General features: G+C 45.4%; 1 protein-coding gene across 1 annotated transcript in view; it reads left to right on the forward strand.

Moving 5' to 3' along the window:
• The window catches only part of LOC144139290 (GTP-binding protein Di-Ras2), a 120,051-nt gene that overhangs the window by 50,866 nt on the left and 47,476 nt on the right, over positions 1–21,709 (forward strand). Inside the window, exon 2 of the mRNA XM_077671685.1 lies at positions 15,488–15,585. The gene's annotated coding sequence lies outside the window, so the exon portion shown is untranslated. The remainder of the gene's footprint in view (positions 1–15,487; positions 15,586–21,709) is intronic.

Below are 21,709 nucleotides of genomic sequence, written 5' to 3' on the forward strand. Positions count from 1 at the left end.
TCTTGGGGGAACCAAACAGAACTGCATTTACTGTGATAGTTTATGGGCTACGTCAGAATAGCCGGTGCAGCGTGGTATGCGATGGCCCCAAACTTAACGCTGTGTCTTGGGGGCCATCCGACGGCGCTCCACATCAGCTCTGCAGCCATGGCCAGGAGGCCGTCGAAAAGCATTCGTATTTTTAACGCTCGGTTGCCGCGGCGTGGAATGTCAGGCACAATTGTGCAGCGGTTGCTTCCGTACCTTCAGGATCAGAAGAGCCGATGTACGGGCCAGGCGCATGTGGGGATTTATTTTTAGTTTTTGTTCAGACAATTATTTTTTGTGGTTTAGCTTACGGTTCAGTTTTTGTGCGTTTACTTATAATAGGTTCGGCCCATCAAATAACGTTGCGCTAGGTTAGGTTACATTAGGTCAAGTCACGTCAGGTTATGTTATGTTAGGTTACGTTAGGGAAAGCCTGAGGTTTTCAGTTTAGCCAATGTTGGGGTCAGACGTGGCGTTACACATGATAAGGCGACCAGACGTCATTTTAGTGAAGTTGTTACTCTAAAGTAGGTTGTTGCTGTAGATAAAGCGCGAAAACGCCTCCAAGGAAATGAAATCCTGGTTTAGGTACGCAATGAGGAGCCAGAGGAACGCGTCATGACAAAATACTGCTGATCAACATTCGTCATGACATGCTTCCGCAGCCAGACCTGCATCATTTCCGATGTCAAAATGCAGAGAAAAAACAAAGTTGAGTGCCACAGAACAAAAGCGCGGGAAAATTCAAGGAAGCGAAATGCCGCTCGTCACTTTTTAGCCTGCTCCGGGGTCGCAATCAATGTAAGGCTATTTTTAGCTCGTGCAAATGCCAGCTTGTGATGCATGCCCAAGTCCCTCCCTGCCGGGATGGCGCTGGCGGGCAGTTCAGCATCCCCGCCGGCAAAATAGCAGTCCCTGGCGCCCATAGGAAATGAGCCGGGAGCGGCTCGGCTTGGCACGGAAGCGTGCAGCTCCGAGACGAGTAATAAGGGAGATTCTACGCGCCGCCTGCCTCTGGCACGCATCCAGCCTGGGTCGAAGCTGGCAGTTCGTTGGCACGCAATCTCCAGAGACAAGCAGCGTGCGAGGTTAGAGTCGGCACGCTGGTTTTCGTCTAGGGGAACAACATTCGTGGATGCAGGAGGGAGCGGAAGGCTCGAGCATCGGCAAGATTTGGGAGAGCTCGGAGTTGAGGAGTTGAGAGCGTGCATTTTAGTATTTATTCAGTACAAAGACACTACTAACTTTCACTTGTAGGCGTTGTCTTTGTTTTCAAAGATGGAGTTTAATCCATCTTGTACTTACTTGAGCTGTAATTTATAATAGGCAACATTGCTATCATTTTTGACAAAACCTATCGACTGAATGGGCCGCGTATTGTATTTCAATCTGCAGATTAGGTGCGTTACGATTTCCCTTAAGTTAGCGGTATGACCTTTGTTGATGCACCAAGTTTTTTGTTTTTGTTTCAAATATTGTCGAAGTTTTTTGTCAATATCACGCGAGTTGCAACTATGCCAATCCTGATTGCGTTTATGAATCAGCCTGGAGTATTCTTTAAACAAACAAGGACATCAATAACTAAGTAATTTTTTCTGACCTTGTGTATCCTAATTTGGACATCCCTGGAGATTCTTCTGTTTGTAATTCGTGCAGGTCAAAATGATTCTTCTTTGAATAGGTAAAAAGAGCGTATGCTAAGTCTGTAAGTCCTGTCCGTACTAGCCCTACTTGCAACAATACCAAATAAGATTAGTGTAGTTTCTAACTAATGTGCTAACTGACTGAGTATCTAATTAACTAACAAACTAAAAAATAAATAAATAAATAGAAATTAAATAAATAAGTAATAAATAAATAAATAAATAAATATCCGCAAAATATACGCAAAAATAAAAATATGTTTTGTTCCTTTGCGTTCCAAGTGACAATGATAGCCGAACCTTTCAAAAACTTGCAGCATGCCCAATTGAAAAACAAATGTCGCATCTTAAGGCTGGGGTTCGATACCAAACGTACCTTACAACTGTTTTTATGGAATTATCAACGGTATATTGCCTGAAAAATCATACACAACAGCCCCTGCAGTAGTATATATCTCATTCGATGAGCGTTTGCGCCTGGTTTATGCTATCCACGCTACTTTTAAACGCGAATTTTGCATTTCTGGGAACCTCTGACCTTTGTTCGGTTTGTGCTTGTGTAAAAACTAGAGGTCCGCCTGAGCATTTTTTTTTAATTTCCAGATATATTTTTTGTGCGTCCAAAGTCAGATTGTCTTAATATCAGACTTTTTTCCCCGCAAAAGATCCAACAAGATATTTTGGAGGATCTCAATTCCGTCGTGACACTGAAAACGTTCGATCGTAGCGTTGCCCTCTAAGTTCGCGGCTAAGCTATTGGCAAACAGCGTCTTGCAATATGACGGTCCATCACTGAACATAAGAATTTTCGTAAGTCGGAGCTTGTTTAGTACTGCAGAAGGTTTTTTTCGTTGCGTCCAGTAATCTTGCGTCCTTTATTTAAACTATAATATATTCTAAATTAACTATAATATATTCTAGAATGTATTCTAACTTCACTGGCTAGAATGGAAGGCTGCGACCTAAAACCTGTTTGCTGTGATTCATTTCTTGTGTGTTCCAGGTAAAATTAAGGTACCATTTTTCTTAAATGAGATTAGGGTTTCATTGCCACCACTTCGGTTTGTGTTGTTTCTGTAATCCGGGCGTTGATGGGAATACAGAAAGAATTCAAGGACATACCACAGTTTCCACGGAAGCAGTTTCTGAAAAATGGCGCTGTAATGTAATACTTGCCTCAGGTGCTGCGAAGGCATCCAGAAACAGGTCACAACCAATAACGGCGAGTTTAATCAACGCTTCATAAGTAAGAATATATCTGTCTTTACGATCACTATCTTGAACCCCACCGCCATATTTGTGTCCGTGATTCAATATGTGTGGGCGGGTGCTGCCGCGTACCAGGAGTTTGCGGGACTATACATTAGGTTCCCTAGTGCAATGATTGTAGCGCCGCGTCCTTAGCCGGTACCTTGCGCAGGACAATCACGCGACTCTGTCTCCCGGCCAAGACACTTGGCGCGGTCACGATCTTGCGCATCCTCAGTGGTGTAAAATTCAAGTGAGGAAAATCATTCACAATATTTAACATTTATACTCGTCGTCGTCCTGATTATCATCTAATTATTGTCGCTAGAATTTTCAACAGCAGTCCGTTTAAGTTTACCGCCAAACGAACTCGTTTCCGTGTTCATCCAACTTTCTTTGTCCTGCGATTCCCTTGTGCATTCTTAACATGCCAATTTTCTGATTTCACCCCTTTATCGAATCAATGGCCTTCCCAGACTTGTGGTCCCGCATCTCGGTAGGCACTCTGCTACCCTGATGTTCGACTGGTACCGTGGTCAGTTCTTCGTATTTCATTCTAATAAAAGTCCACTCCTTCCTCTTTACTTGAGCTATGTTGCCTTGCAACCTAGTTCCCCTCTGCTACCTCATGCTTGTTTCCCATCCTCAACGTTTACCCCTATCTTGCTTCTATGCGACTGGCTAAATTCACACCACATCGGCGTCCTGATAGTGACGTTATTAGAGCTTTTAAAAACATAGCTATTCACGTCATCGGAGTGGCCTTCGACTGATATTCCCTCAATGATGTTTTCTTCGTATCGAAGAGGCGCTGAGTACTAATGACCACTCAGGGAACGCTAAGCTCGCCGTAGGGCCTCCCAACCTCTTCGTTGCCCCGGGCTCCGGATCGAACGTGTGTCTCTGAAGCATGACGAACGTGCTCCTCGCATTTGCTGGCGGCTGACGTGAGGCTATTGCCCTGACATCCGGTCACGTCTTGTTTCCGGCGGGTGTGTTGCGCCGCCGTTTCTCCCGCTCCAGGAGTGTACCACGAACACGTCGCAGAAGAATGCGCGAGAAGCAGAACGAATGAAGAAGTAATGATAGGAGAAGAACGAGCATCGGGCAGCCTACATAATTAATCCTAATGACAATCGAAACGCAACCCGAGGCGGAGGTTGTTTATGCAGCTATGCTAGCTTTTCGGTAGCCCTACCATGGGTGCATATCGTAATATCGTATGCCCTCAGAGCGAACGACTTGAGGAGCGAGTAGCCTTCCCATAAAGCATCAACTTTTGCACGTACAAGCACGGCATTCCCACATGATTGGGAACTCGAAATGGGGCAGCCGCCTCGAAGGCACGCTATTGCACCATTAGGTAGCATACGCAGATTGAGAGGAATAGCAGCTATTTCTTCGAGATGGTATCTTGCGGTATGAGCCTCGAATGCATTTCAGGCCCGAGCCTGCATATCCTGCATCAAAGTCTCACGAGATGCGGATTATATATTCTGGGTAATTCCAGTTATTTTCCAGAAAATAAAAGACAGAGTACGATAGAGACAATAAATAAAGAAAAACACAATATGATACAATACTTTTTTTAGAACGCAGCTCTTAAGCGCCTGCTCCTGTGGTATCGCGTGGCCGTCGGCCTCGTTGTAACCGAGCGAACGAAAAGGACGCCAAAGAGAGAGCGAAAAGGAAAGCGGAGGGGGCAAGTATGGCGAAAACGCGAGGGAGGGCGGCATGCCGCTGCGAGGTAACGCCAGAGTAGCGTGCGCCGTGCTGCATTCGCTAATTACGCGATAGCTTCCGTAGACGCGACTACTATGTGCCATCACCAAGAAGACTGCAGTTCGCGCTGCGCTCAAATTGCGCGTTGGGGAGTATCGTGATCGTTAACCATTTTGTTAGGGGCGAAGCCCCTTCAGGCCGAGGCTTGTCCGTCCGGCGTACGGCGTCCGTGGTCACGGCAGAGCACCGTGTAAATCAAAACATCTGTGAACAACGGGTTCACAAAAGGTTAACAAGAACAAAATAAAAGGTTCACAAAAGGCCACACAGAGAGAGAGAAACATCTGTGAACAAAAGGTTCACAAAATGTGAACAAGAACAAAATAAAAGGTTCATGAAAGGTTAGAGAAAGAGAGAGCGAGAGTGCTCCTGGAGAGCAGTGCTGCGCATGCGAAAGGAGCATTGGATTGGATTGGATTGAAATGAATTCGATTGAATTGGATTGGAATAAATTGAGCTGTATTGGATTGGATTGAATTTGAAATAGTTTTAGCAGCAGTAAGCACTGTCACGAGTGATTTACGGTAAGAACGATCTGCAGTGCTTTGCTCACTCATCATGATTCACTTCGTGGAGATGCGTTAATTTTTAGTTTCCTGTGTGCTCTTACTGTGTCACTTTGATTCCTTTGGATCCAAATGAGCGTTGGAGCGGCAGAGACAGTCAGCAGACAGCTTGGAACGATTGTAATCTCGCTACCGGCTGTCGTAATGGCAGTAACGAGAACCTTCCTGAAATAAATGGCCGACCGCAGAGGTCTGTTCATCGTGAACTGTGCTCCTGTGCATGCACAACATTCATTGGGTTTTTAAATCAGAGGCAAGCAAGGTATGTAGGTTGCATCCAGATATTTGGGCCGCTTGTGAAGCGACCCTAACACTTGAACCCTTTGTTTATGGCTGTACCCTGCATGCCTCAGGGAAAACAGCGCATAAAAGACGGAACAGTGAAAAAAGCCGGGTCGGTGTAGGCTACTCACCACTAGTTCTATTGACAGAAAAAACAAAAACATAGATACTTTTTTGTCATCATCATCACCAGCCTATCTACTCCCACTGCGGGGCAAAGACCTCTCCCATTATTCTCCACTTTTTTGTACACTCGCACGAACGTAACCGTATTTTAGATGTATAAGCCTGCTTAAAACTCATTACATTTATACAACGTTACGGACGTTCCACTTACACAATTTGCACAATAATTTGTATGCAAAATGACTTTAGTAGTCCTACTCAGAATTTTTTGGGACCAGCCGATAGTTGTCACAGGACAGCTTTTGTTCTATCGCACAGGATCCAAAATCCAACTTGCGGGAGTTTATTAGCTGCGTACTGCCCATATATCCACTGCTTACATTTATTAAGCTCTTTACTGTATCGTAGGGTTTAAAGCGCTGAAGCTACGCCTGGGCTATGAAGTGCGCAGTAGTGGAGGGCTCCGGAATAATTATGATCACCCGGGGATCTTTACCATGCGCCGAAGTCTCGACACACAGGCGGTGTTGCTTTTATCCTCCATCAGAAAAGTAGTCACCGCGGCATAGGTCGAACCCGCGTCCTTGGGCGCGACAGCACAACGCCATATCTATTTAGCCACGCGGCGAGTCCCTTTATTACGCGCAGTGGAGAGGCAGTAGGGTACGGCCATGCTATCACAACGCATTTCCCTACATGCGAGTTCATTAATGCAATACTGATTCCTTCAGTAGAACCGTTAATTAAGTTTCTGCTGGATAGCCCATGAAACGATAGGAAGAATAGCTAACACGCTCTATCACTTATAACGCGCTTAAACTAATACTAAGCTCGTTGTGCGTCAAAGACTTTGCTCAGCTCTTTGCGCACTGAAACACACCGGATGAACCGTTCGAACGGCCCAAACTTGTTCTTGTTTATTAGCTCCTCAATGCCATCATTCATAGACTTGCTTCTCTAGAGTGCGTCAGTATGGATGTATTATAGCTGATTGCTTTGGACGACGGCAATATATTTTCGGTAACACACGAGCCACGTGTGTTAGTGAAGGGGAAACAAACGATCTTATGGCCCCAGACTGACCAGCGGACTGCACGGAAGGCTATCTCTAGGGAATGCCCGGGTCACCAGTAAAAGCCCTCTCGGAGAAATGAGCGCTGTTAGTAGGGCCTAATGATGGAAAAGCTCACTAACAAAGCCTAACAAAGAAGAAAGCATGAAGGATAAGGCGGAGAAACGCAGTCCTTAGGCTCCACGCGGTCGTAGGCAGACGGGTAAACGAAGAGGGAAATATTTGTCTTCCTTATCAAGTTTCGTTGTCTCTTTATTTGCGTTGAGTTGGGCTGCTCGGATAGTATCTTTAGCCTTTATTGATTCCTAGCTTCATACGAAAGTCTTGGAAGCCTTCTAAGTGGTAAACTGGCACGGCACAGTCGCCAACTGTTCCTGTGTATTTGGATCAGAGTGTAGACACTAGTATGGCCAACCACTATAATTAAGTGCACTCTGACGCATCTGCACGTACTCTGAAACGTAGCACATTGTTACATACACCCAGAATTCCACTCCCGGGCCGGGGCATAGGTAGAGGATTTACAAAAGGGCTAATTACATGATTGATTTCAATCAGCAGAGAAGTGTATGCAATCAATCAATCATCAAATAAATATCAAAAATGAGTAAATAAATAAATAAATAAATAAATAAATAAATAAATAAATAAATAAATAAATATTTGTGAAAGAAGTGGGTGTGTCGACCATAAGAAATCCGTGCCGCAGTACATTGAACGACAATTTATCAGCAAGAATTTATGCTGACCCTAGCGTACCCCCATTAAAGAGGACAAACAAAAGTATTCAGACCAACTTAAATACTCGAATTATTCGAACGGGCTTGTATGTTCAGCAGGAACGGAAGTACGTTGCGTGATTGCCTCCTAATGTTTCTCCAGAAACTGACAGACCGGTACAAAATTTTTGTACACTCTGCTTTTAAAAAGGCGCTGCCGTTAGAGTGAAGCCTGACCGGCACAGCCTCTTTCGAGTCATTTAAAACTTCTGGTTACAAAATACGGACCGCGTATATGCTCACTGCGCTGCGAAGATCGTCGAAAGACGATAGCCTTCTGCCGCCCCTGGCAAGTAAACGCCTCTCTTGTCTTTACTGTCCACCGCTCAAGTTCAAGTGAATGCAAGTGAATGCAATTGTTCAAGTGAAGGCAACGCTCCCCCGTTTCCCTGCTCGCGTATCCACTGGAACCTCTCGTTTGTGTAGAAATAGGAACACCGTCACGAAGTCCGAACTCACAGCAGCCTTTTTTTTATTTTTGGGTGAAAATATTTTTACCGAGTATGTTTTTCTGAATCGTAAAGATTAACTAGTTCCGTATTTTTGTAAAAAAAGAAGACTGGAAATGCCATTTCTACATTCATAGTTTTGCCTCAAAATTGCTTAAGGTTTCTTGTTTTCTGATGAATATCAGCAAGAATAGAGTGCGTTTTCAGATTTGGCAGTTTCAAAAAGTTTTTCCTATGTACACTTCTCCTTCAAGGTTTCATATTTAGTGCTCGCCGGGTGGCTCAATTGAGGGACCGACAGATGGAGAGACCAACAGAGACGTTTTCGCGTTTAGGAAGCACCAAAAGACTACCATCTTTCAAAACCCTCAAATACTTCAATAATGATGGCGTAACCACAAAATTCAAAGCCTTTTTGAACGATTGGTCAATAAAATAATGTAATGAACCGGAAATACCTCTGCTCGCGGCTTGTGCGCTTAACAGGTAATCCTCGACATGAAAGTCTAATCTACGGCTCAGGGTTAGAGCTTATCTTAATCGCTCAAATCACTGTTTGTTTTGATGTTTTGGATTAAATTCCGTGCGGGCAGTTTAAATGCGGAACTAAAAAAAAATACTCCCTGAGTTGGCCGTACGTTTTGTGTCGTCTATACTTTTCGCTTCGTACTCTGTCGTGTTGCACTAGTTGGGTGAAGATTATCCCCCAAGTCACACGCGATGAAACGGACCAGACAACCTAAAACCTCTTTAGCATGTTTCTTTCGTATACTTTTAGATGAGAACTATCAAAAAAATGCTAGAGTGGTTTTAAGTTTCTTTAATAAAAGATTTGGGAGCAAGAGCTTGGATATAAAATCCGTCCCGAACTATTCTTCTACGCTGATAACGTCGGCGTTACGCCCCAACAGTATTGGAAAGTACATTACAAAACTAGAGAAGTACTAATAAGTACGTTTTCAATAAATAATTAGCGACTGGGCCGCAGGCTCATATGATTTCGTTTAAAACATGGCGCGAGAAGCTGTCTACTGCGGCAAAGCTCTTAGTAATCTCATTTTCGGTGTGGTAAAAGCATTTAATCCCAGCCCGTTTTTAGAAGAGCGCTAAATCTTTTTGACGGGATGAGAGTAAAAACTAGGCAGCACACGACATTACAGGGACGAATTGGATGGAAAAAGAGGAAGCAGGGGTGGCTGGTTTACCTTCAAAGGGGCCGCTAATCGAAACAAGATATCCCTCATTACGGTAGGGAGAAGCTGATGCAGAACATCAATTACGCGACCCGGGCCACAAGCGCCAGCACTTGAGAAATTTCCTCTCTTCTGTGGAGCTACCCAGTGTTTGGCCGATCTTAGTGAAGGAGACCTTAGCGCTCGCTTTTGGCGCGAAAGAACTTTTACCCTACCTGCCTTAATTTGGTGGATGTAAGATCGTTGTTGTTGCTGTCAAATATTTTGCTGTAAAAGGAAGCCATGTTGGCAAAAAGGGAGCAAGGAGATAAGGGAAAGGGAATTATAGCCTCGCTAGGAGGCCCGTCTCCTCGGCAAAATCCAGGAGCGACTCGAGTTCGACACTGTCTGAGTCCACTGAGCCTGATCTGAGCCGGATGCAGGTCTGGTATGACAACACATGAAGCGTCCGGAGGGGATGTTTCCGGAGCAGATAATGGATCCAACATTCCCAAAATAGGTGGGATGCGGGGAGGACACTTGAGTTGTTCAGTAGAGGGGCCTAGGAAGGCGGGTCGTAGTTCTCGAGTTAGCGGTTGGGAAGGTGAAGAAGGAAAAGGACAGTCTGATCGCCCGCTTCGTCGTGGCTGTAATTTCTCGACCGCTCGAGCCCGTCTGGTGTGAGGACAAAGCTTGAACGTAGTTGCGCTGCTCAGCACGAGGTTGCGGGTTCGATTCCCGGCCGCGGCGGTCGCTGTTCTGATGGAGGCTAAAAGCAAAAACGCACGTGTGTACGAGATTTCGGCGCACGTTAAAGATCCACCGGTGGTCAAAATTATTCCGGAGCCCTTCACTACGGCGCGCCTCGTCGCCTGGGTTGCGTCGGCACGTTAAGCCCTACAATCAATCAATCAATTGAACGTAGCCTGTGCAGCAGCACTTGTCCAGCCATAGGCAGTCCTTGATGCAGTAGGATGTAAGATAAAACCTAACAAATGACGTCCCCATTGCTAAGCCTTAAGGGGAACAGACCTCCGTGCACTTACGTCTGTTTTTGTGTTTCGAAGGCAAGAGCCTGGTAATACTTATCAACGGCTTTTATATTACAACGCCGTGTTTACGTTTCTTCCTTCAATCCGCTTCTTTTTCTTTGGGCGAGAAACACTTCCAAAGGCAGAATGATAAAACACGGGATTCGCCAGAGTCAGATATCTGTGCGGCTGGGGACTGCACACTCACGGGTGTACCATTTCTGCAACTCCTGACGTGGCAAATATCGATGTATCGCAGTGGTAACACGCTGAACATACACCGTGGACACTCGCTTTCACATCCCATATGAAATCAAATGTGTCTTTCATTTACTCTTTACAGAAGGAAGCCATTTTTCGAGCCTTACAACAAAAACTGCAACGACGACGAAGGTTTTTCGCGAGCTGGGGAACTAAAGCGATCCCCTTAAAGCCGGAAATGTGTCGCGTGAAGTTTTTGGGGTGTAAAGGCTAGACTATTTGATTTCCAATTCTTTGTTTAATTGTCTTTCATCTGTCCAAAATTTCGGAAGAGAGATAACAGCTAAGCCGAATAAAACTTCATGAAAGCCGGAGTCAAACTCCGCTGGACAAAGATGTGATGTGAGGGGGTCGGGAGAGCATAGTTGCATAATGAGAGGGGTGAAAAAAGTTATCCGTCGTGCCTGGATCTAGGCGCTTCTTGAGCCAGGCAGCGCACTGGATCACACAGTAGCCCAGAGCCAGTCATCGAGTGATGATCTTCCGCGGTATGGAGTGATGCCGAGGTGATGTAGAAATTACCCTGGTTGCTCGCTATATACAAGCTTAGTTGCACAAATATTACATACCAAAACGGAAACTTATAACAAAGTGTACCATTAATTACACATAATTTCGCCCGCTTGCCTTTTGAGCACAGGTTACTTTTCAAATGCTCGCGGGGGAAATATTGCGGGATGTATAATGTTCACGTGTGCGAACTTGGTCACTGCAGCTTGTGGTGGGATAATTAGGTAAGGCTGTTAAAATATTCACCCATATTTGGGGATGTGGTTTTGGTGCTCCTTCTGTAGCCATACGAGATGTGCGAGTCAGATTCCCCGTCCTAATGGCTGTGCTAATAAAGCAATGTCAAAACTACATGCCGGGAAAACAATATAGCCACAAAACTGGTGCCTTTTTTTATTTCGACCCTATGTTGCGTTTGGCGAATTCTCTTCAAGGAGCACTGACACCAATTTTCGGCGTCAATTTTATTGCACAGTTCGCTTCCTTTACTCAACAGAATACCCTGGCTGAAATATGAGCGGCCTGCGACGCGAAGAACATAGTTTAATTGGATCTCATTTATCGCGCCGGCGGAGCAGTGCGCCGAGCGGCACTCAGCAAATGGACATCAGGGTGACATCACCCCGTGAAGCCAAAAGAAGTGACGTGACAGCGCTAGTCAAAAACTCGTGGCGTCACTTCACGCACGCGGCCCCATGAGCGGCGAGCGGGCGCAACACCCTCTCAAGCGGGCGCCGGTGACGTGCGCACAAAGCGGTGAGGTCAGGCCGGGATTCTGTCATGCGCCGTTCGGGATGAAAGCGCGGCAATTTGAAACAAACGATTTTCAGGCAGTTCAATGTAATTAACTATCGCGCGCTGAAGTATTTGAAGTGCTGTTTCAGGTTCGCCAGGCCATTAAGCATCGATAAAAGCAATAAAAGTGTAACATAAAATTTTCGTGTCAGTGCTCCTTTCACAAAACTGCTACTGGTCACTGAAGCTTGCAAGGAAGCATTCTGGTACGTCGTCCCTCTGGTTACCAGGAGGGCTATTTAGTATACGTGCTCGGGCCAGGGAGGTGTAACGGAAATGGTAGCAAGCGGAGATACCGCTGAAAATAACAACTGTTTGTATTTGTGGCAATCACCATAGTAACAGAAAGCGATAAAGCAAAACTCGTATGTCTAGGGTTTTTTGTATTTTGTACGTTTGCGAACAAAAACTCTCGAGTGTCCAGGTGTACTCGAAGCGCGGGCGTTAGAAAACGATTGCCCCGGTGTGTGTGGTATTAGCACACGCACACGTAGACCATTGAAAACATGATTTGGACATTAAACTTAAGCGCATCGTCACTTGGGTATGCATCTGGAGTAGATTAGTTCATTGCAGCAACTATCTGCTAGATCAAATGGCGGTATACCTCAAGCTTATGTCTCATTATTTGGATAGACATTTTGAGCGGAATAGTTATCCACATGCACCACCCTAAATATTGTAGATAATAAAATATTTTTGTATCTGTCTTTCTTAGGGGTGACTGCCACCAACACTCAAGCGAAATAAATTTTGATGATAGCTTTCACACAAATTCTGTGTCACCTCTACGTTGTGCGCTCAAAAAAACATTTGCTTGTCATCCACCTTCGCACAGTGGATTCTTTATTGACTTTATCCTCCTGGGTATTCAGATAATGTTACGTGGACTATCACGTTTATCATTGTTTCATAAACTGTACCATCACTCTTCTCTTCATGCTAATTTCTTTTCTTCATCCCCAGCAGTTTTTCCCCGACGTGACTATGCCTTAAAGGTTACGCGTCTAAAATACCACACTTGCAGGTATTCGAAATCATTCATACCTCGCACAAGCGTTAATCGGAATCCCCTGTGATCTCATGCTGCAAATGTCACCGATCCAATAAATTCTTAAGATACGCACTAACATAGCATCTTAACTTCAAGAAAAAGTGCTTTCGTAGTTGTGTATAACGTATTTTTCTCCTTTTTTGTTATTTTTTTTGCTGCACGTTTCTTGTTGCCTTACACCAACTTGCATTTACATTTTTGTCTACAACATGTTGTTAGTTTTGTTTGGATTGTTTTTTCCCAATGTATCTCGAACATTACGGGATACATTCCCAGGGTGGCCTGTAAGGGTATTTTGAATAAATGAATAAATACGTGCTCGGACTTCATCGAAGGTGCTCCAGCAGCCACTGCCTCACGAGTGATCGCGGACGCGTGCGAAAAAATCGATCGCCCGAGTTGCATTGCGATCAGAGCTTGAGCGGGTGCTTGCGGCTCACGCCAACATGTGGTGGTGTACGCCGTCACGAAAACAGGTCCCCACGCCATCTCCAAGCTGCCGTGTCACGCCAACGGGGTTGGCGTGTTGCACGACACAGAACCACTCCCGCGTTTTCAGCGCGTTGGTTCAGCGGGTACTGGCAAAAAACTTCGATGTTCGGTGGAATATTCAGGGGTCAAAATTCGAATGCCCAAAGAGACAAAAGCAGACGTAGCAATACCGTTAGGTGGTTGTTTGCTGTGGTCTTCCTCTGGCTGCTACAAACACGTGCAATAATGAGATGTGTTCGTCATCACAGTGATCGTGTTTCACCTCTTTCGGGTTCTTAATTATTTACCGGACATTAATGCCCCGCATAAAGTTTTAGATAGGCGCTCAAACGATAGGAAGAGTGCCTCCAAAGCGGTGGAAGGGCGTGGCCGTGTTTGCAAAGGGGGCTTATGGGCAAAAAAGCTACACTTGTGGGATAGGCTTCGCAGTAATATCTACAGCATGATTTAGGCGCCCTAGGAATATTTACGTGCACCGAAATTTCCACACACTTGCCTTTTCATGGTTCGTCTCCATCGCAAAAAAGCATTGAGATATTTCACTTCGCGAATGCGGGTAAAACGCAATCCTTCCGCCCCCACCTAGCCCGATCCTGCTGCCGGTCTTTGTCTGTTCCTGCCTGGCGGTGTACATGTTATTGGTCCCTTGCTGTTCCCGTGTTCCCATAGTTGCCTTGAATGTGCCTTGAAGTGGGAGGAGGTTCATCAGAGGCGCGTTAGTGTGCTTATCTTTCTGTTAGATTCCTAACGCGCATCCACTTTACCCTTGAGAGACGTGTGTAGCGCCTTCTTCCTGTGCCCACCACAGCGCTTTCCTCCTCTCCACCCTCATTTACCCTTATACCCTGGCTGCCTCTTCCCTCTCACAGCGCGGCGGCTTCCGACATTGTCTCACCAATTCCACAGACGCTTACGTGAACAACGGCTGCCACTCTCGGGTCGAACACTGAGCCTTGTTCTCAGCTTTAACCACTTTAACAAGACTTCAACCACTGAGGCACGGCCACAAATGTTATTTCATTTCGTTTCATTTCATTTCATTTCATTTCATTTCATTTATTTTCCATTAAAGGTCCGAAGGCATTACACGAGGGTGGCGTACAAGCTATGATTTACAGCTCAACAATGAACGCAAATGGCAGGAAAAAGAAAAAAAGGGAAAAAGAAAACTGTAGAAAAAGCGTTGCAATAAAAATGAAGGTAAAAAACAGGGCTCCAAAGAGTCATAGGGCTCCAAAGAGTCATAGCATAGGTATGCTGCATTCACTCAGGTTGTGTCATGTGACTGTTTAGTTTATTAAGGAAAGTTTGGCGGTTGCTCCACGTGACTATGCTATCAGGCAGGTTGTTCCATAGTGTTATTTCATTGGGAAAAAAAGAGTTGTTCATGGCTGAGGTGCCCCCCTTGATTGGTGCTATAGGGTGGCTGTGGTTTATGCGGGATCACGTTGTGTGACGGTTGTAAGAGGACGTGTCGGGGTTATGTGCGATAGAAAAAAGCGTGGATGAGGCTGAGCCCAGAAACTATTCCACGAGATTCAAGCGACGTCAGGTGCAATGATTGTTTTAGTGAGGTGACGCTCATGTCATTACAATACTGGGAGCAAAAAAAAAAGAAAAAATGGGCGGTGCAGTTTTGAATTCTTTCTAGATCGTTAGTAAGATATGTTTGCCAAATGTGTTTCTCAGTACAATTTCAGCTCTTTAGGACAGGTGTTGTAGAACATTTTGAGGGTCGTGGGTTTAGAATAAATCAAACTGAAGTAACTAGCTAGAACCACTTTTTTTCTGCTTCTATATTCATCCACCCTTTGGTTGCAAGGGCCGGGGAGTTCGGTGCTTTAGGCAGCCTCGCTACATCGATTGCCGAACTTAACGACCGGACACCCCTACCTCTCCGGATCGATCCACGGCCGATGTGCAGTATTGACTGCGCTTTTTTTATTTCGTGCCCTCGTCTACGGCGAACACAATACAGGTGTACAGAGAGCTGCTCTACCTTTGCAGAGCCTGAAAAATGGACATAAAAAAAGCCGCTAAAATGTTCCCCGTCCAGGCAAAACTGGGCTTAAAGAAATGGGTGCAATCGATTTCGTTGTAATGCCCCGCAGGCGCGAACGCCTACATTCCCGCACCATGAAAGCGACGATACGCGCAGTTACCCCCGTTCTCACCCGTTTCTCTCTTCATGCCTACAGGAAGACGATGCCCCGGTAACGTTCGCCACCACTCGGGAATGGGAAATCGGCTCTCCGTCGCCGAAGCAGCGTAGCAACCGCTTTGGAAGCAGCACCAGGTGAGACACAATTGAAAGCCCCTTCACGCTGTTTTTCCTGTTGTCTTTTTTTTTTTTTGTTACAGGGGGCAGGATCACGGATGCTGTATTGTAGACGCCGTGGTGGCATACCCAAATCGCCCTTTCGGACAGATGTACGAAATTCGATTAGGGCAGGTGAAATCGGCTATTTGGGGAAAACGTCGCCACTATTCTGTGGTTCTCTATTGATCCGTGTGTTCTCTCAACCCCAGAACACAGCATCGCTTTTTTTTTTCCCGTTACAGGTCAAATAAATCTCCCTCTTTTTTTAAAGCCGTATGCAATCGACCATTGTCAGCGCACCTCCCTATTTCAAGACTCGGTAATTTTAGTTCAAGTTAATTTAAAACTTGCGGTAGTCTTTATTTTTGTGTTTCGCGTGGAAGCTGTTTTAAAGCAAATCTTTTTATGCCTGACCGAGGGCGTATGCCGTGTCGAAAACGCACTGCAGGAAAGCCAACTTTCTCTGACGGTGAGGATTGTTGTGGTTGAAGTGAGAAACAAAACACTTCCTCTGATCAGAATCGAACCATTGCCTGTATTGTTATGTAGCCGACGTCGTTCCGATTGCAACATCCAGTCCACCACCGCCGACGCAATTTGGATTTGTAGGAGTGGTGCACCGACGTCAAAAATTAGAAAAATCAGGCACCCTTTTGTTTAACGACGGCGATGGCTGAACGGGACGCAAATGACGAAGGGGCAAAGTCAAAGACGTTGCCGCCGAAAGTCCAATCTGCGTGCGAGTCAAAGTTCAACGAGTCAATGTCCAAACCATGCGCGACTGAAAGTCTAAACTCAGACGACAACCACGAAATCTCGCAAGCAAGCTTCGCGTTCAACCATCGTCGTTGTTAATTTTTTTTTTACTCAAAAAAGAAAAAAAAACAACTCGAAACATTGCCTCAAGCTAATTCGACGATTTCATGTGTACTGCGCTGAATGCAGTGGATTATCGTGCAACTACGCTGTCGTATGCGGGTTACAGCCACGGAGGTTCTAATGTGGGCACATTAACACTTTCGTCGCTGAATTTTCTATTTTTATCCAAACTATTTTTTCTCTATGTTTTCTTTACTGCTTTCACCCTGTGAGCTTACAAAGAAAAATATTTTTGCGATGCAAGTAATTATTAATTTACAAGCATGATACCTAATTAGGCCATCAGACAATTAAAATGTCCCTTAAAAGCAGAAAATGTCCTGTTATTGTTTTCCTAACTTTCGGAAAGCGCTGATCCCCCATAGAAAAAATAAAGATGGTGGTTGAAGTATTTTTAGATTTACAGCCATGTCATCAAACTAGAACTTCGGTCGTTGGGGCCATCCTGGCGTGAGGTTGGTCTTCACTGCAATGTCCCCCTTTTTGTAGAGTTTAGCTTTAGAAAAAACAAACAATGGTGAAATGTATCGAAAGAGAATCCTTGAGGAACTATACCGCAGTGAACCAGCCGTATTGTTTTGCACTCCAAGCTCTAGAGCACTTTTGGTTAATGTAATATTTATAGGACCGCAGGGCCGAAAGGGTTGAGGATGCAAGCACAGTTACAAGCGCTACCACAAACACAAGCCATAGCCCAACACTTAAAAAACCTGCGATAACTAACAAAATTACGCGGAGACGAGCATGTTCCAGCAATTCTTTGTGAACGATGAGCCAACGCGGTGAATTCAATGACGACAAATGATAAAGCAGGTAGCCAAGCACTCATATGCACGAAAACGAACTCTGAAAGGAAGAACTGGGCATCCAAAAGGTAACATTTGTAACATCAGCATTACATTTAAAAGCGATTCTAAACTTGAAATGGTGAAGCATATAAAACTTTTTGCATTGTGGGCGCTGATTGTGTGAAGATGGGTACAAGGGGATTTGGAGATACGAGGGAATGGCGCACTAACAACTATATTTAGCAAAACATTGAAGAAAAAAACATGAGCCGTTCCAATCTGTAAAGGCGGATGACGAGCGAAGCTTTTCCAGCGCCCGAAATAGATTGCCCAAAAAATTGAGGTGAACGAAATTAGCAAATTTTATTTCTCTTGGTCGTTGATGGTGGTCCTCTTTCAGGAGCACCGATCTTGGAAACGGTGCCCATTGTGAAATAATATACTAAAAATGCGTATCCAAATGACGAGACGCCTAAGTGGGAGATCAAGATCAGTATTCTTTACATCGTTCGACTTGGGTGGTGACCCTGTTCAAATACCGAGACGTTCGTTTTCAAACGCCTCGTGCTATAAGACGCCTCTCGATTCAGACACCTTACTTTTTGTTCGCAGATATATAAAATACATGGTACGCTAGCTACACCAGTTTCACTTTAAAAAACGAGTAGAGAAGAAAGGTTGGAAAGGAAAGTGTAGGGAATAAATATCGCGCCATCTCCACTAACGTGAAACCTGGGGAGGGGCAAAACATGCAGTGTAAGTGTATTCTTAGCGCCTTGGCGTTTTTGTTAGCGGAAATGAAATCATTGGGGGGTAGAGGTATACCAGAGAGCCGACGTATTCAGCCTGGTATGGCCGATGGCGGGTACAGGAATACAATTTTGTTGTAAAAGCCTCGTGTCTTTAAAGCACGAAGTGTTCTAGAGCGAGGTGTAAACGAGTGTCCCGGTGTTTTTTTTAGTACGCGTTATGCCCTAGCGCGAGGCGTAAATGAGTGAAAGCAGGATAGAGAAAATAACTTTAATAAAGACCAGCCATGTTAGCCATGCCGTCGCGCTGGCTTGCTACGCTAAATGAGAGAAGAAAAACAAAAAGGAACAAAAATGAAAACGAAGAGGTGTCATTTGATGCACCCAAAATTCTCAATCACGAAAATCTATCCAGCTCTGTGATCCTGAGAATTTCTAAGAGAGCTCCGATTGCTCCTGTAGCCTGAATGGGACCCGACCAAGGACCCAAAACAGCCCTCAGCTCAAGTCCCGCAGCAAGCAGCCGGCACAAATATAATATGAGTTTCTGTCTGTGCCCGGCATACTTTGGACACATGCATACAACATGATAAATGTCTTCTCGTGAGTCACATGTGGAACAAATCCTGCTGGTCTTTGTACAGGTAATGTCCTTTGTAGGCCACATTCAAGCGCAGCCTATGCAGAATGGCTTCCTCGCGCTTGCTAAGCCCAGGTGTCATTCTGAAGGAGCATTTGGGATCAGTCACGGGAAGAGGTGCGTATTTCTGCCTTGCATTAGTCCAGATAGACATCTGGGCTTTCTATGCGGTTGATGAGACGACTATTGCCGCATCCTTTCTCGTGAATATGACTGGCAGAGCTTGAGTGCAGAGACTGTGGGTAGATGAGGCGGCTTTGTCAGCTGCGTCGTTGCCGGCAACTCCGCAGTGGCAGGAAGCCACTGCAGATTTACGCTGTGTCCCCTTTGTATGGCTTGTAAGTGCAAAAGATTGATTTCCCAGGCCAGCTTTTCTTTTGGAAGCGACTTCAAGCTCTCGAGTGCTAGCCCGGAGTTTGTAAAAACAGCCTATTGTTTGATCGACTGCTTCAGAATATACTGAAAAGCAGCGCGCAGTCCAGCCAGCTCAGTGACTGCCGTAGAGGACTTGTCGCTCAGTAGGGCGCAGATGGTAGTGAGCGACGAACGAATCGAGATCCCTATCGCTGACGATGTGGCCGTCACTGAGCCATCATTGTACACAAGAGTGTGGGCCCTGTATTGCTTGTTAATATGCTCCAAGGCAAAGAACTTTGGAGCCGGGGCTGGTATATCCGCCTTGTGCTTAGAACCAGGTACCGGGGCGACAATTTTCATTGGACGAAATAGCCTCGGAAGGTGAGGAGAAGAAGCTGAAGGCTGGTACTGGGAAGGCGGAGCCAGCTGTACTTCAGGGACCCAGGCGGCAGCAAGAGGGTGCCCATGTTGCGTTGCCAAAACGCGCCGGCGCGTGCGAAAATGTTCCATTGCCTGCAAAGCAGTGGACGGAAGCCGTCTGCTTTCTGTCATGGGCGGCTTCCGTCCACTGATGAGTGTCCCGGTGTTTTAGTGCCGTGACTACATGGGACAACGGTTACGACGAAGAAATGAGACGCCGACAGCCCGAGCCCATAAAAGGGTTCACATGGCGGCACCCTTGCGTCCCATTGACAGAGCACTACTGCATGTATGAACTTCTTTGAGGAGGCAGGAAGAGGGGACCGGTGAAAGTAATTAAATTCGGTGGCCCCTTGTATCGTCGTTAACCGAGTATAGATCCTGCTTCCTGCTATTACTAAGGCCTTGTCACGTTGTGCCGACCCCGCAGGAAAGTGCTTGGTGTAATTATTCGGTGTCGCAGGAGCAGTCGCCTACGCGTAATCCGCCGCCAGTATCGATTGTTCCCGGTCCCTGACCGATGCCCGTGGGCCGATCGTTAGCGAGGTTCCTTTGTCAGGCCCGTAAAATCTATTTTTACGAACACTTTACGGACTTACATCCCGGGTGATCACATCGCATAGCTAGTAACGGAGCCATCAAAGAAATTGTTTGGTTAATTAAGAAGACGCTTTTGTCCCGACAACACTCGTGCGTAGTTTATGTCGAGCTTAATATTTATTTGTAGAAGAAGTGACAACTGGGCTAGTTGGTAATGCATATGGGACATCTTGAAGGTAGCGCACTTAAACACGGACACGTGCTGTTCGTTTCATTCTTTTTGCTGAATATTCACCGTATGCAAGCGTCACAGCACTAAAAAATCGTACCCGCCGCGGTGGCTCAGTGGCTAAGGCATTGCGCTGCTGAGCACGAGGTCGCGAGTTCGATTCCCGGCCGCAGCGGCAGCTTTCCTGATGGAAGCGAAAAGCACAAACGCCCGTGTGTACGAGATTTCGGCGCACGTTAAATATTCCCCGGTGGTCGAAATTAACCCGGAGACCTCCACTGCGGCACGCCTCATCGCCTGTGTAGCGTCGGCGCGTTAAACCCCACAATCAATCAACTAAAAAATCGTGCTGAGTTGGTTTCATTATCACTTCGCCGCCAACATACTGGCCTAACAATCGTCAATAAATTCTATCACCGTGAGCGTCTTCGCGAAGACTTCTCTCGCTCACCCACTGTCAAATTTCCACGGCACGATCATTCTTGCAAAGTTAAGCGAATCACTTGCCATTCGTTCACGTGTGCACGCTCAATAATTCCCCGCACAATAATTGAATGCAATAACCTACCACAGCATATTACCACAGAAGCTAACATAACGAACTTTCAAGACTTGTTAAGAAATGAACCCATATAATTAAGTTATTGTATGCGTGTCTTTGTTCTTTTTTTATATCCTTTCTTTCCTCGTTCTTTTCTTGTTCATCTTTTGATGAGTCCTTATTGCTCTTGTGTTATACATTTGTGTTTTTTAGCACCCGTATATGATTTTTTTATGTATGCTCATGCTCACACCTATGCAACACCCTCATACGGAGGGCCTTTAGGGTACCTAAATAAATTAATAAATAAATAAATAAATAAATAAATAAATAAATAAATAAATAAATAAATAAATAAATAAATAAATAAATAAATAAATAAATAAATAAATAAATAAATATTAAACATCTTCAAGGTAGCGCACTTAAACACGGACAATAGGGAAAGAAACGACAAACCACAGCGCTGTTTTGCAGGGATTCAATATCGCTTATAATGTATACTTGACTTGTATCCCAGGTGGTAGATGCATATTCAGTTTTAGGGCGAAGATGTTCAATTTCAGATGTTCAATGTTCAATTAAATTTTAGGCGACAATGAACAATATAATAAGGAAAACAGGTGAGGCAGTTGTGACCCCTAAGGTACATTCCGGCAATATCTCTATGACGTCAAGGAAACTTGTTTTTTTTTTGTGATTGGCGGCCGCCGAATAAAGCGACCGCCTACGAACATGACTGCTGAGCCTAAGGACGTGGGTTCCATTCCCGTCCAAGGCGGCCGCTTTTCTGATGGAGGCAAAAGGCGAAAACGGCCGTGTGTTCGAGATTTCGGCGCACGTTAAAGATCCCCAGGTGGTCTACATAAATCCGGAGCCCTCCACCACGGCGCGCCTCATCACCTGCGTTGCGTCGGCGCGTTAAACCCCACAATCAATCGAGTTTAATGTGATCGT

Source organism: Haemaphysalis longicornis, unplaced genomic scaffold, assembly GCF_048455015.1.
Source record: "Haemaphysalis longicornis isolate Haplotype H1 unplaced genomic scaffold, Haemaphysalis longicornis Haplotype H1 scaffold_5, whole genome shotgun sequence".
In the NCBI taxonomy this organism is placed as follows: Eukaryota; Metazoa; Arthropoda; class Arachnida; order Ixodida; family Ixodidae; genus Haemaphysalis; species Haemaphysalis longicornis.